Source organism: Amblyomma americanum, chromosome 2 (assembly GCF_052857255.1).
Source record: "Amblyomma americanum isolate KBUSLIRL-KWMA chromosome 2, ASM5285725v1, whole genome shotgun sequence".
Lineage (NCBI taxonomy): Eukaryota > Metazoa > Arthropoda > Arachnida > Ixodida > Ixodidae > Amblyomma > Amblyomma americanum.
This window is the reverse complement of record NC_135498.1, coordinates 170,020,295-170,030,294: the sequence shown is the minus strand read 5'-3', so window position 1 is coordinate 170,030,294 and position 10,000 is coordinate 170,020,295. Positions and strand designations below refer to the sequence as shown.

General features: G+C 49.3%; 1 pseudogene; it reads left to right on the top strand.

Moving 5' to 3' along the window:
* Positions 1-10,000, top strand: part of LOC144120228 (uncharacterized) — a 27,244-nt pseudogene that overhangs the window by 5,049 nt on the left and 12,195 nt on the right.

Here is a 10,000-nt window from a genome sequence, read left to right as displayed (position 1 = left end):
ATCCCTATACTGCTCCGGATACATCTTATGTAGGACATGAAGGTTGTAGAAGGTCCCTGTTTGGAGTCTTCTCCAGCATGTCGCCTCGTATTGTGTTAGCTGAGGGTGTGGCTGGGGGTATCTGCGCCTTCTGCCTTTAATGAGGTTGAGGATAGCTGCGTACGTGAGCTCCACCGTCATCCCCGGGACGTCCGAGGCATTTGACGCACCAGCTCGGGTAGTGAGCTCGCGAGCTAGCTTGTCTGCTTTCAGATTGCCTTTGATTCCGGCATGTCCTGGTACCCAGTAGATCCTATGTTGGATATTTTCATTGGTTCGCTTCGTTTTCAAGAGTATCTTTAGTGCTTTCTTATTGATTCTTCCTGCCATGTAGCGTCTGCACGCTTCCTGGGAGTCAGTTAAGATTGTGAGAGATTTGTTGGTGCGATAGCCCTCGGCTGCCGCTAGGGCTACGGCTATCTCCTCTGCCTCAGCTATCGTTCCATCTCTCGTGGATGCACCGCTGATGAGGTCACCTTCCTTCGTTGTTACAACCGAAACTGTTTTCTTGATGCTTTGGCTGCGATTCCATGGATACAGTGTGGCGTCAGTGTACACTACTCGATCTTGTGTGGCTATCTTCGTTTCTACATATTTAGCCCTTGCCTGTCTTCTTGCTGCGTGGAGGTTTGTATCCATATTCCTGGGTATGGGACTAACATGGAAGGTTCGACGTATTTCATCTGGGATGTTTTCCGACCTGTCCTCGATGTCCAAGGCTTCTTTATAGTTCAGCATTCTTAAGAGGGCCCTTCCTGTTGTCGAGTTCCTTAGCCTTTGTATTTGCGACATGAACTGTGCCTTACTGAGCTCATCAAAAGTGTTGTGCAGCCCCAGTTCTGCGAAAACAAGAAAAACACATTCAAAACACGTACAACACTACAGAATAAAAGGAAAGAGTTATACAGGTACTGAACGTCCAAAGTGAAGTGCGGATGCCTTGCAGACATGGCGGACGCGGCTCGATGTAGTGCGAAGCGTCGCTGGCTCTGCGTCGAAGGAAGCGACGGAAGGGAGCCAGATGGCATTAGGAGCGGAGAGGAACACAAGAAGACGCCGTTGGTCTCCCGTCAACCGCCCGAAGAACTTAGCAGCAGCAGGAAAAACGTAGCCAGGTACCGTGACGGCGTCACGAAACGCCAGAGGCTTAAACCAGGCTATCCAAGCGTGCCTTACGGCAGCACGGATCGGCTGCCACCTCCACACTTGCAAAGAACGCAGGAGGCTTGGGTCGGTGGTCCAAGGGAGGTCCAGGGCAGCATGGACCCAACGTGCGACGGCTGCCACCTCCACTCTTGAATGACTCGATCTGCGCTGCGCTGTCTTCTTTTACACCTCGGATCTCTGACACGTCAGCTTACCGCTCCTCGTGCTCGCCACGCTCTTCGTCGCCGTCGCCTCGCACACACCCTTCGCACGCGCACACGCGCAACGCTGGGCTGGCACGCGCAGCGATCCGCTGTCGACACACCACTGTTGGCGCATGTACCGCACTCAAAAATCCCCTGAGAATTTGTTGTGCACCTCACAGCGTCACGTTATGTTCCAATCACGATGCGGGTGGTCCTCGACTGGTTATGCATGTGAACGTAGCACAAGGAAAGGCCCTGCGCATGCCTAAACCGATTATCGCCCGCAGCAAAGGAGAAAGTCGGAGCAAGTTAAGGTATACGTATTAGGCATGCGCACTGTGCTTCTAGCCGGCGTAGTGCTGCTTTCACCAATATGACCGCGGGCCATGCGGTGACCTCACTCACCTGAAATGGGACGACACGTGACGTCTACTCCGCGGGCGAAAACCGGTCTGTGGTCCGTCATCTGATTCTTCCCAAAACTAGACCGACCGACCGACCGACCGACCGACCGACTGTAGTGACGGACGGACGCACGCACGGACGGGCGGACGGGCGCACGCAAGCACACTCGCCGGACCAACCAACCTAATAATTGGTTTTGGGGGGGAAAGGAAATGGCGCAGTATCTGTCTCATATATCTTTGGACACCTGAACCGCGCCGTAAGGGAAGGGATAAAGGAGAGAGTGAAAGGAAGAAGAGGTGCCGTAGTGGAGGGCTCCGGAATAATTTCGACCACCTGGGGATCTTTAACGTGCGCTGTCATCGCACAGCACAAGGGCGCCTTAGCGACCAACCGACCGACAGACCGAACGAACGAACAGACGGACGAACGGACGGACGGACGGACGGATATAGTTTGTGCTTGGTCTAACTGGTTGACCATATGTGTTGTGCTGCTGTACGATCCTTTTTTTTTTGCCGCATGCGCACGAGTCGTTGCGCAATGCACAAGGGCCGCGCAAGGGCCGAACAGTGTGGCGCATGAACGCATCCGCCTGTGCGTTCAGCCCTGTTCTTTTTAGCCTCCTGAAGAACATTCACGAGGATGTCAATAGAAGTGTCCTTGCGGGGCCTCTAGTGGTGTGGGGTCTCCTTGCGCTCTTGTGAAGGTTATTTCTCGTTGTGGCAGCTGGTTTCTGTGTCAGAAGGTATGCTGAAAAAAATCACGTTATGTTGAAAGCACTGTTTTCTGAAATTTCGAAATAATAAAACCCGAGCGGTCTTATCTTGAATTTCACTCAGCAATACCTTTCCAGGGGCTAAGAGAAACGTGGGCGTGATGTGGTGTTTGCGTTCTAGCACCTCACCTAGCTGCCTAAAAAAATGTTGTGAAGCTTCATGAATGGCAGATCAAGTAAAAACACAGTAGCGATATCAGCAGATGGGATAATGCAGCACAAAAAATAAACTGAACAAAGTGTTTAAAGCAAGCCTCAGTCTGCAAACCAACGTTTCGAGAAGTAGATGCCTTCAATTGGGCAACTGCAAGTCCGTTTGGCGAAATGCTGGCAAGCCTTGTTCAATTTGCTATGGTTTAGATCTGAAAAAAGTGCTTACTCTTCATGGTTGCAAGAAACTCTTGAATAGCCAGACGAGTTATTTTTTGCTGTTGCTCTTTTGTAGGCCCTTTCAAGGCTTTTCTATTTATTTTCTGCCTGTACTGGGCTGACGCTGCAATTAAATTCCTTATTCAGTGTCTTGGCAACGGCTTTCCATGAAGGCCTCTTTGTCCTACAGACATATATGTCATAAAAATGTGATCAATTTTTATTTAAAGAAATAATTGCTCTGTGTCAAGGGTTCTCCAAATGTCTGCAGACGTACAGGGCACGTCAGAAGTTCCCAGGCCACAAGGTCTGACTTGAGCACTATAGTAAAGCAGTTGCGACACCTCTGCAGCTCAAACTATCTGTAGAGGATATCGCAAGTATCGTCCCAGCATCTCATAACATTGATAGCTATATCGGTATCTTGACTGTCAGGATATACCGGCGAAAAGCTGACCTTGTGGCCGGCGATTTTTTTACCAACCCTGTACATACAAAGACCACAGAGGGCATTTAGGGGCTCCTGCACTTGTTTGATGGTTTCTAGCAAGGACTCGCAAGCGACATGAAGAATAGTCTTGCTCGACAAAGTTTCGCACATGATCGAATCCCACCACCACTGTTTGCTTACAAGAAATAAAGCTTACCGGAAGCCAACTTTTTTTTTCAAGAAGTTCTTTCTTTTCTTCGTATTGGCATATCAGGAACCGTGTCCTCCTCTCAGGCCACAGTTCACAGGATTCATCGTCAATCACATCGGGCACTTCCTCCGAGACATCCTGCTGACCAGCAGACGCTGCCTGCTGAGCGTGTGCCGCACTGCACTCTCCTGCCAGCGATGGGGTGCCGGTATGCAGCTGTTCATCCGCGAACACAAGTCATAACTGTCCCGTCTGCGTGCAGCATAAAATTGCTCAGTGCGACATCGTAATCTAGTCCCTGGCGCTCCACCAAAATACTGGATGTGCAAAGTTGAATTTTTTGTTTTGGTCAATTGCAGTACATCCCACCAGCGTAAACACAAATACGCTCAATTGTTTAGATGCATGTCTAAATGATTACAAATGTGGAATCAATAACAGTAGAAAATGTAACATCTGACCAACCAGTACATGCACACGTACAAACGGCCAAAACATACCTGATTTCTTTTAGGCATAGCCATTCTCTTGGCGAACTCGCCTCCCATCTTCATTGACGATCGGCGTCAATCTAGTTAATATGTAGCAGCAGCAGCGGTTTTACGCAGCAGGAGCAGCACCAGCGGCCGAAGATGATGACGCCGAAGTGCAGCCGAATTGAGCTCGCTCCTCGTGCCGGCGTCACGCGCCGTTCGGATGCACGCCATCATACGTTCCAGCATTTTCAGCCAGTAAATCAATCATTTCCTTCATTGTGCCCGCCTCATACTGATTGGTGCTTCAAATACGCCGCTGACTGCGACACACATGCTGCTGTCGTCTGCTGCCACGGCTGCTCCGCAAATAATCCTGCACTACTGGCACCAGCTCTCAACCCAGTGCAAGATCCGCCTGAACTAGGCCTGCACGACGCCTGCACATGTTTAAAACTAACACCTCAGTTCAGAGGGCGCCACGCTGCGCTGCCAAAACGAATTGCCGAGTGCGGCACCACATGAACTAGTTCCAGCAGTGCAAGTTAATCGGACAGGCATTTCATCGTACAGCACCTCATCCGCAACGCGCCCTCACGCGCCCGTGTGCATGGTCGCAAGGACGCGTGCGCATGCGGAAAAAATAAAAAAACGATCGTACTCATATACTCGGTCGGAGAAGAGGTGAAGTGGATGTGACGTAGAAGCCTGATGAACTCGAAATAGCATTAAGCAAAGCTTGTGTTCGCCAATGCTTCCATTTGTAGGTGGCGCTTTGAAACGGAATAGTGGCAGTTGCCGCCAGGCTCAAGATTTTTCTTGTTTTTTTTTGTTTATTTCAACTTTAATAAGTACTACCTTGAAATCTGGCGTTTCATAAATACAGACTCCAGTCATTTTTATTCTCATATCTATGTCTTTAAATGATGAACTGTCGTCAGCTATTCGAAAGTTTGTAATATTCGTACACTCCTACTGCTCGTGCCTCTTCCGTGTAAATGTCTTGCGTTAGTTTATGTTCTCGAGATATTTCTGCACTCCTACCTTGGGTATCAGTTGTCTCAGGTTGCCCGCGCCTGAATCTACGAAAGGAAACCGGAACATGCGCCTTCACGAGTTTCCTTCGAACAAACAGGGGCAAAGCAGTAAACATTTATCGAGAGTGAAGAAGACGGGGGTTGAAACAAAGTAGGTGGAGTCATTCGTCCAAGACCCCCAATCGAACCGGGCGCCTATCGGTAATGGTTAAAAAGCTAACTATTACAATTTAGTAAACCAATTGACTAGTAATGATTCGCCTGTGTTTTTTTTTGTTTTCTGTTTTTTACGTCCGCTAACACTGGTATTACGTTTATAGGCCTCAAAAATCTCTTTACCTCAAAAACTCCATTTTAAAAAATTAGTGGTGGACCTAATTCTCTTAAATACCTGGTATTGCGTATACACCTGAGCAAGTCTCCCGCAACCCGGTGGGTAGGTTGCTACCGAGTTGTTCCTGGGGCTTCGGAACGCATCGATGGGTTTTCGCTGAGTTGGGGCTTAAGCGCCAACGCACTAAAAAATCTGCTGCCAGCTAGACGCCCTCAGCGGGCGGAGCGAGCCACTGAGCGCATCGTTGCCGAAGCCGCGCAAAGGTAGGACCCCGGAATAGTGCACACGTTAATTGCTGCCATTTCCACTTTCTCAAGCTTCAATCACCTACTCCTTTCAACAGTGCTCAAAGCAAATTCCTGGAAAGCGATGAAACAAACATCACCTTGGTCTCGACCAAGCCACACGGGTGCACTTCCTATGTCGAAGAGAAATCGGCGCAACACATAGGACGAAATAAGACAATGCGGGACACACACGACGGCTCCCTGCTCGTCATGTATTGTACCACAATGGAGCTCAATGCATCACCATGGCAGCAATTCTGTTCCATTTCGCCCCTGTAGTCCGTTCGCCGGTGTATACATAACATTGGTGGGCGATCGGTGGGTCGATCCGAAGGAATACATGAGCATGAGCGGATTGCATTACTCCCGTTGGCTGCTTCATCCGGTTGGTTGCATATTACGGTTGGCCGTAATATGCTTGCATTATTTAGAGTATAGGCCACTGAACGTTTATGCCGCATACCTGACCTCAAAAGTGAGCCGATCATTAAATATATTGTTTAAAAATCGCGCTTCTGCGCCTCGGGGCGACCATCGTGCCGGGCTTTCGCCAGAATCCGCGTGCAACGCGTCATGCAGCACTTGTTACGTCAGCAGCGGGGCGCTATCATTGGTTCGCCGTGGATGGATGGATGGAAAAAACTTTATTGGTGACAGATTTAAAATGTTCTTGACCCTTACGGCTCACTGGGCGCCGCGGTCGATCCTCGGTCCAGGATGCGGCACTTGACAGCTTCCAGCGTGGCTCTGCGTACGAGAAATCGTTGCGCTTCCTCGTCCTGGCTGGCCAGCAAGTGTTCCCACGGCGTCACACTCGGGTGATCTATTCTGGGCTCTAAGTCTGCCTTAGGCTCTAGTGTAGCTTTACCCTGGCACCACGGACATTCGTCTGCATATTGTGTAGGGAAAATCTTGTGTAGTTTGTGCGGGTGCGGGCAGGTGCCGGTTTGTAGTCTGCTCCAGTCTCCTCTTTGGATAGCCGTTTGTGTGGGGCTGGGTAGCGTTTCCACTGAACCCTGTAATGATCGAGTATGTCTGAGTACCTGGGGGTAACAGGGTCAAAGGTGCTCGCAGTGCAAAGTGTTGAGTCTGCTCGGTTGACGTACCCGCGAGCTAACTCGTCTGCTGCCACGTTACCCCTCATCCCCTCCTGTCCCGGAACCCATACTCTATTATGTTTAGTGTTTATGTCTCTTCTCGTCGATATTGCCAGAGCAATGGCAGCCTCTTCCGCTGCCTCTATGCTTGGGTTGCTTATCGTTGCGATGGTTATTTCTTTCCCTCCGTCGCCTGTTACAACGGCGATCGTTTTGCGTTGGTATCGGTACTTTGCTGCGTCCGTGTCGACTACGCTGGGATTGTCGCTGAATTCCCTGCTGGGTGCTTGGACTCTGGCTTGTCGTCCTTCATGGTGTATATTGGGGTCCATGCGTCTGGATATGGGTCTTACCCGGATGTTGCTTCTGTCTTCATTATTAATCTGCTCCTTGTCTTTTTGTGTGCCCAGGGGTAGCCCTAATTTCTCCTTTAGGTGTCTTCCCGTTCTGGTTTGAGCGAGTCTGTCTAGTTGCGCACTACGTTGCGCTTCTCGTAGTTCGTCGAAGGTGTTCGATACTCCCAGTGCCATTAGCTTTTCGGTTGATGTTGACATTCGAAGTTTGAGCGCCGTTTTGTACGCTTTGCGTAGTATGGTGCCGATTTGTAGAGTATCTTGGTTGTTTAGTTCGTGGTATGGGAGACTCTACGTTACCCTGCTCGTGATGAGGTTGTCTGTGAGTATTAGGGTGTCCTTGTCTCTCATCCCCATTCTTTCTGCTGCTGACTCTTCGCACGATTCTGACGACTTGCTCTGTTGTATTCTTAACAGAGGCAATGGTTTTGCTACATCGTCCTGTGTTCTGCAGCACATTCCAAGCACTCTGACTTCCGTTTTCTCAAGTATTGTCTCGTTTCCGGGTTTCAGGGTGATTTGGGAGTCGTATTTTTGTGTACCTTTTTTATTCTTACGTATTCTGATTTTTTCCGCTGAGCACGATAGTCCTCTGGCCCTGGCGTATTGTTCAGTATGGTCGATCGCTCTTTGTAGCTGCTCTTCTTTTGCTGCTAGGGAGCCTGTGGTTGTCCATATTGTTGTCATCTGCATACACTGCGTAGCTGATGTTTTCTATTTCATCGAGTACTTTCGTGAGTCCTATCATCCCTACGATGAAAAGTAGCTCGGTGATATTACTGAGCCTTGTGGCGTGCCCTTGTTTGGCACCGTGAGGCTCTCAGGTCTTGTGTTTCCGAGGGCTATCGTAGCCGTTCGTTCCGTCAAGAAGGCTTTCAAATATCGGAAGGCTCGTTGGACATATCGGAAGGAGGTCGTTAGCTAGCTTTATGCAGTATTTCTCTGCGCTTTCTGCTATGCATTTGGCATCGAGTTTTTGGTACCCCCCACTACAGTTTGCCGAGTTAACGTCTCCTAGGATCAACACTGGGTTCTGCCCTGCCATATCGCTGGCTTTTTTGAACAGCTCGTTTATTCTGGGGTTCTTTTGTTTTGGGGGGCTGTACACGTTTATGATGAAAGCGCTGTCATCCGCTGGTTTTTCGGGTACAATTTCTAGTACCTTGTGGGGTACGTCCGTATCCGTTATGTTGGTTTTGCAGATTGCCGTAATTAGTTTATGCACCAAGGTGACGGCCTTGCCGGTACCGTCTCCGTCATGCACCTCGTATCCTGTTAGGCTTGTTTTAGCCCTGGCCCCGTATTCTTGGATGGCAATGATGTCCGGCGGTTTTTCTTGGTTCTTTATGAGCTGTATTAACTGATTTTGTTTTCCCTTTATTCCTCTACAGTTCCATTGCCAAATTTTCAAGCTTGCCTTCTTGTTTAGCCTTGTGTGTTTGCAGTTAGACATTTTGTGTTCTTGCTTCCTGTTCGTCGGAATGGACGGGCCTATTGCTCATGTGTTCTCTCATGCGTTTGCTGTGTGCTCCCTTCGTTGTAGTCGCCGTTCCTTCGTTGGTTCGCCGTCAGGGACGCCGGAACGGGGGGGGGGGGGGGCAGAGCCTCCTCAAGTATTCTCATGAGGGGGCTCAGCCCTTCCCCGACCTGAATTCCTGCCTTGTTTACATTTTTCTACTGTAACCTAACTTGCGACCTCCACGTTCCCGTGACGACCCAGCAGGAAACTACACGCTGAAGACACCCCCAAGTCTCTGGAACAGGCATGAATTAGAGTATTTGGAAAAACAGCGCACCTTTAGACACGAACAGAGGCAGATATAACGACACAGCGCTGACTTCAACTAGTTCTTTATTGCAGAGTGACAGTATATATACGAAAAGTGGGCGGGAATACATGGGAAGCAGCTGCTATGTTTGCACGCGACAGAAAGATAACTGAGGTGAAAAGACACGAGGTGATAAAGTGCAACTGGGAGTGTATAAAAGGTAAGGGCTGGTAGAGGATGGCACCGAAAGCCGCGTAGCGCAGCGGAGAAGTGTAATTATGCTAACTCCGTAACACGCCGCGAGGTGGCGACCTTATCCCAAGGCTCAAGCCTTTATATGATAAGTATGGAAAGAAGGCCCGTCCTTGTCTTTTCTCGTCCGTGTCTTTTTTTAGCGCAATTCCCTTCTTTAAGAAGCAATCTAGATTATGATCTGTCATACACCTTAGGCGGAAAGGTTGGTGAGCAACGACTACCGCGTTTAATGTGTGCGGACGATATTGTACTGTGAGCAGATAGCCAGGAAGATTTGCAAACTCTGGCTAATTGCTGTGGAGACGAAGGAGACAGTTTATGTTTCAGTTTTAGCGCAACTGTGACGATTTTCAAAGATGCAACTGATCAGGAGCTTACAATACAAGACCATGAAATGCCCCGAATGGCCGAATACAAATATCTTGGGGTACGGGTAAAGGAAGGGCAGATGTTAACGGAAAAGCACGAGCAGTCTCTCATAGCAAAAGGGAGAAGAGAGGCCGGAATAATTAAACATAGGGAATGGGGGTATACCACAGGTATGAAGTACTGAGAGGTATTTGGAAAGGAATAATGGTGCCGGAGCTTACTTCAGGGAATCCGGTTCTGTGCTTAAGGGCAGAAGTTCAGTCGAGATTAGAAGTAAATCAGAGAACTGTCGGAAGATTAGCACTAGGTGCCCACGGGAAAACCACAAACGAGGCAGTACAGGGGGATATGGGCTGGGCAACGTTCGAAGCACGAGAAGCTCAGAGTAAAGTACTATACGAAGAACGCCTGAGGAAATAACCGGTGGGCAGCTAAGGTATTT